A 6,820-nucleotide genomic window follows, 5' to 3' on the forward strand; every position below is an offset into this window, starting at 1 on the left:
GACACTCAACTTTTTAATCGTTAAATTAAGACGATCTTTACTTGGTGTCCCATGTTGGCCGATCGGTAAGGTGTGTTTCTCTTTCTTTTCCATCTTCGCGTCAAGGCTTCGGTTTCGAGCCTATTTGCCTACTAAAACTTATTTTTTCATTTACATGGACAAACACCCGGGCAACGCCGGGCACGCACGTTAGTCTATAATATAAACCTCTCCTGTCTGTTAAAATGTATGTATCTATGTTTGTATTTCTGCCCAATACTTTCGACAGATTTTCACAAGATCGTTGGTGACATATATGGAAAAATTGACTAAAAATATTTATTCCTTCATCCTCAACTGGGCAATTTTCTACAAGGAGGGGTTGATTTTTTCTCCGATATTTACGAAAGTCATCCCTTCTTTTCGATTGAGTAACCGTAATTTAAACCTTCGCCATTTCTAGTTTGGCGATAGACGCAACGGCAATGGCGGACATTTTTTTTTCTAGTCTTTTCCTTGTTAGTGTTACGGGTTCAAGCCTTCCTGCCAACTACCACTTCTTTTGCACAACACACCCCTCCAAACAACCAGGTAACACCGGGTACCCAGGCTAGTAGTTATATATAAGAAGAAAACAATCAAAGGAAAAAAGTCCCGTGCGTATGCAAGTCTTGGAAAAGTCTACTAGAATTGGAACATTTATTACAAAGATGTATAGAAACGGCAAAGTGGTGATGAGTATAAGCCGACAAGACAAACAAGCAGATCGTTGTAAAAAGGAAATGTAATTTTTATATTTATAAAAAAGACTGGCGCTAGCAACATTTTTTTAGGGAGAGAGAGAGAGAGAGAGGGAGGGAATAGGTGTAGGTAAAGGGACAAGAAAATAAAAAGAATGTGTTTTGAAGATTCAACTTGAATAGAAAATCACTAATCCAAGTACGGCAACAATGCTACAGTTAGAATTAATATGTACTCATGTGACATCTGTGAATGGTTAGTGTTGATGACGTAATTTCAATGTTAGAATGCTTTGGCCACTTTTAAGAATGATTGTGGTTACCATAAAATTTGGACCCCAAATTCAGATGATGAAAGTTAAGACGGGAAATAAGTAATTCTAGTCAAGTATTTTCTCACAGTTTATAGATCCCTCTCTCTATTCCTTTATTGGATTATAAAATATTTACAATCTATTACAAATAAAGCCATCATTTTATATACGACTTCTGATAAGTAGAAAGAATAGACAATAATTGGCGGTCATCACAACAAATATTTTTTTACTGCGATAATACACCCGAAATTATATCGTAACAGGAAGAGTATAGATTAAGAATGTTTTTAGAGAATTAAAATAACAGTACTCAGTATTCTTGGCTTTCAGACCTCCCCCCCCAACTAAGATTCTCCTATTTGGGCGACCCTTCTGGGGAAAGGTGAAATGATGATGGGTTCATAAAATTTCGAAGACTGTTTTGTTTGCTCTTAAGGTAGAAAAGATATTGTATATATATATAAATATATATATATATTTATATATATATATATATATATATATATATATATATATATATATATACACAAAATCTCAAAGATAAGTACTCAAAGATAAGTTTCTTATATATATATATATATATATATATATATATATATATATATATATATATATATGTATATATATAAGAAATTTATCTTTGAGTACTTTCAATTAAATTAGGTCGGCCAATTTAGCGCTTATGCATAGATCATCATATAACGATTAGATCACTGTGTGACTGACGTAAAGATCATTTAAAATTGAAATGTTAAAATTCAACGTTATTTCACGCGGTTACTAGTAGCCGAATGGATGCGGCCTTTGCTAATCAAGCCAGCGATGACTCGTGTTGCTGAGTTCGAATCTGTTTACTGGTGTTAATCTTAACACCCTGCACTGAAGATTCCCGAAAGGATGAAACGCTAGTGTTTGTAGGTATTTAAATATTATCTATATATCTATAACAGTGAACGTGTGTGTGTGTGTGTGTGTGTTGTGTAGATTTCTCTACGCAATAACTCTCCCAATAGTCTAGCCTTAATTTGTTTTTCTTTTTTTGCTTAACATACCCCTCCAAACACCCGGGCAACACCAGCTGAAATGCTAGTAGTAAAAAAAAAATTATATATATATATATATATATATATATATATATATATATATATATATATATATATATATATGTATCTTTTCAAGGGAAATAAGGTAAAAAAAACGATAAAAGTGCTCAATATGTTAATAGAGCGGTATATATTTTTTAAATTTTTTATTGAGCCCATGATAAATTTACATTACTGTTTCCATTGGATTTTCGCCCCAGGAGAGTCCACACACACACATATATATATATATATATATATATATATATATATATATATATATATATATATATATATATACTGTTTATGTGAATAAATTCTATCAAAGTGCTCAATCACAAAGAAAACCTTCAATATAAGACGTTAATATTTATTTATTTACAACTGTACAGAATGTCAGACAGACATTGGCACCGTCTGTTTCAAACCTAACATTAGGGTGCCCACTTAATGGTAAATAATGTAAGGCTCTCGTCAGTCATACACAATATGGCTGACGAAAGCCTAACATTATTTTCCATTAATTGATCCACTTTATTTTTGCCTTGAAACAGATGGTATCAATGCTTAACTTGCCTTCTGTACAGTTTATATATATATATATATATATATATATATATATATATATATATATATATGTATGTATGTATGTATATATGTATATATATATATATATATATATCTTCTGAAGGATTATTATAATGATGGTGTAGACGACAGAATGCTCATAATTCAACCGTTTTCACTTTATTTTCCCATGTTCCTCAGATTTATTGTCAGTGGCTTTATACCCAGATAATTGGTTTTAACCTCAAATATATACATTTTAATCTTGCTACGTTAGATAACATTAGTGCAATGTTCTTTTTACAATATTTATTCTTTCGACAATTTTGGGTCTAAACATTTGCAATTTTAGATGTATGTTTATTGGATATGGATCACACATCAAACTTTTTAACTCAATTTGAGCCAAAAACAATAAATGTTAAGTTGTCAAAATTAAGTTCAAATTTTAAAAAAATACCTCCAAGCCAATTTTGAGTGTAAATATTTAAAATTTTACATACAGTGTATTCAGACATACGGCAAGCTTTTAAATCACGTTTAGGCCGAAAATTAAGTTGACAAGAAGTCCAAGTTTTAAAAATTTGTCTTTTTTGGTCTCTTGTAAACTATTAAACAAATTTTGGGTCAAACATTTGAAATTTTACATAATTTTACATTTTACATTTTACATAATTTTACATAATTTTACATTTTACACACACACACATATATATATATATAATTTATATATATATATATATGTGTGTGTGCGTGTGGGTGCGTGTACGACGTTGAGGTATTATCAATTACGATCATTAGGACATAATTATATTTTGTATGAGACATTTTCTAACTGATTTAAATTGACCTTGTATCTAAATTTTTAACCGTGGAGAAACTAGTAAGCATAAACTTTGATATATTTATTTTAAGGCGTGGGTTATTATTAAACTATTTTGATGTTTTTTTAAGTTCTCATAAAAAGAAGACAAAAAAGTATTTCACTTCCCTTTACTTAGGTACTATGTTGAGGTATAATCATGGGAGCAATATTCTTTACTCGGATTCCTGTATTGCACTAAACTCACGCTTTATATTGTCTCCTTGGCGAACACTCTTACTATTCGCACCCAAATGGACCGATCTAATTTTCCCAAGGAAGGTTATTGTGAGGAGTTATAGAAGAAACACCTAAAAATTACAATGGGGTAAAACAACGCACGTATTTGGAGGCACGAATACATTCATCACAGGAAATACATGACTTGAATAAACACGATCAGCACTCACGTTTATTATTCAAAAAACAAAAAAAAAACAGTATTCGAAATTACAATTTATTTTGAAAAATTATTAAGTAGGAAAAAATAAAATGTTCGTATAAAAAATATAATAAAAGAACGAAGAGACGAGCCAAATACAAAAGAGACGTGAAATTGTTTCTGATGGATTTGCGTTGAACATGTTCTGATTAATCAAGGTTTTGCAAAGGAAACTGCAACAAAGAATGGACTCTTATTAGCCTGACTGACCGGACATTGGATGAAAATAGTGCCGGCATCACGTTTTCGCCATAAAGAAACCTGGAACGACGCGCTATCATTTACGTCTTGCACAAGCAGACTTCCCGCTTTATTTTCTTTTTTTTTTTTCTCTGCGGCCTCACGTAACGCTTTGCCGCCGTCTGGAGTTGCTAGATTACGCAGTCAGAAAATTCGCTCTCTTTTACATCAACTACGTGACAACAGACGCATAAAACAGGCTTTCTTTTTAAACATCTCACATAAAATCGGGAGAAAACAAGAATTAAAAAAAAAGGTTAACTTTAAAATTGATGATTTTCTTCTTTGTTCATTTGGTAATTTCTGCATGGTGGTCAATTGGGTATATTTTTAATTTCTTTTTACCGGGTTTATATTTTTCTACTGTATTTTAATCCTTTTTTAATCTCTAAGCGTCTTTATATCTACTCAACTCCCTACTTCAGTGTTTCTTATTTTCTGCATATTTTACTTTTGTTAGATGCGGAAAGGTAGGTTTTAAATGTCCTTCAGTAGTTTACCTATTTTTGTTATCCTTTCTATCAGTTGGTATTCTTTCTATTTATCAATATTGTTTTCTAATTTCTCTCATCTCTCACCCTTTTTCTCTTACCATTCTTTTTCTCTCTCGTCACACACCCACACCCACACACACACACCCATACACAAACCCACACACATATATCTATATATTTCTGCATATTATTAGCTTTCTAACAAAATGCTGATCAACTCACTCAAAGATTTTATTCGCAGGACTTAGTTATTCAATGTTGATTTTTCTGCATTCATGACCACTCTTTCCCTTTATCTTTCTTTTCTGACTTCGCTTGCCCTTTTTCCCTTGCCTTACTCTGCATATATATATATATATATATATATATATATATATATATATATATATATATATAATTATAAAACTCAAATAATCTTGTAACGGATTTTGTAACCCAATATCTAGTTTGCGCTTTCCGGTTGCGCATACGTACATACACAAATAATCAGCGCGACAATAACACGTATTGTTTTACTGTGTACGTTTTCAGCGTTGCAATTTTTTTATTCGCGTTTAAACTATCCAAATAAACAATTTTTAATGCTTTCTGATTTTTTTTTAAGATCGTTCCTTTCCGTATTCCTTTTAAGTAATTTTAGCGCAATTTTCTTACAAATAAATCTACTTTAACCCGTTGATAACCACAATAACATTTTACAACGGCGCTTTAGCCACAGCGTTCATTTTTTGTTTAATTTTATTCTTCAATTTTTAATGCACCTTTCTAAAAAAAACATTCATACATTTACTTCGACTGCACCAACATGAATAAATAACCCTGAAAAAAATATTTTTAATTTGCGTTTTAAAGAAATAACGCGACAATAAAACGTATTGTTTTACTGTGCGACAATAAAGCGTATTGTTTTCAGTATCCCAACTGTTTTGTTTGTTTTTCGCATTTAAATTAAAAGATATATCGAAATTTGAACTTAACTAAAATGGCGTAATAAAGGATAAAGTTCAATTGCAAAGTTTCTACAAATTTTCAGATTTTGTAATTATGCTCAAATGCATTTTATTTTCTTTTGGTGTATTGATAGTTGCTATTTTTTCTGATTAGTAAATTGCAAAACATATTCATTGATGTATATAAATTTAGTGCATGATTTTGTACTACGAAACAATAGATGTAAAGAATTGTGAATGCAATCGTAATTTAAAGAATACATTGTTAGAGAGTTAACATCATGAAATTCGTAATATGTGGTTTGTCCTTTGTAATCTACATAATTATAAAAGTCAAATGACCTTGTAACGAGTGATGTACCCCACTTTCTGGTTTACGACATCCGGTTGCGCATGCGCGCATAAACATAACAGCATAACAGCGTAAACACATAAACACAAATCGCTTCTTTTGCCGATTTTGACCTACGCACTGAAATATTAACGTTAATGTTCCGAAATTATAATTAAACATCGGAAGAGTGGGGGTGTTTTGCAACTATTTTTTATTACAACTATACTGTCGCTATTTCTTACAACCAAACAACTTTAACCCGTTGACAAACATAAGAACAATTGTAGTAAAGCTGAGACGACTACTACTACTACTACTACTACTACTACTACTACTACTACTACTCGCTATCCGTTCTTTTTCCTTCCTTATTTTTTATTTTTTGTTTACATTTCTAGATACAAAATAGTTGGGTGAGAACGGTGAATTTGTCGACGCATTTACTAATCAGTTTGAACATTAGTTTTATTTTATTTTGTTTATTTAGGTTTTATTTTTTTTTTTTGCTTCATGTTTTATTAATTTTTTGTTTGTTTGTTAGATTTTAAGTCTCTATAACTTAATTGAAGGATTCCAATATGGGTTTTTTCATTCTTATATTTCTCATCGGTAGGTGCATGTGCGTTTTTACTGCTAAATGACTTTCGTCGGCGTCTGATTCGCAGGAAAACCATGTTTAATTTCTGATTTTTTAGCGATTATTCAGAAAAATAGGTAACTTTACACGAAAAAAAGAGGAATATTTTTTTCACGTTTGAGTGATCCGTCCGTGATTTTTCATTTTAATATACTTTAATAGAAATGTTTATCTTA

This window comes from Euprymna scolopes, chromosome 5, assembly GCF_053919585.1.
Source record: "Euprymna scolopes isolate OS-2025 chromosome 5, ASM5391958v1, whole genome shotgun sequence".
In the NCBI taxonomy this organism is placed as follows: domain Eukaryota; kingdom Metazoa; phylum Mollusca; class Cephalopoda; order Sepiida; family Sepiolidae; genus Euprymna; species Euprymna scolopes.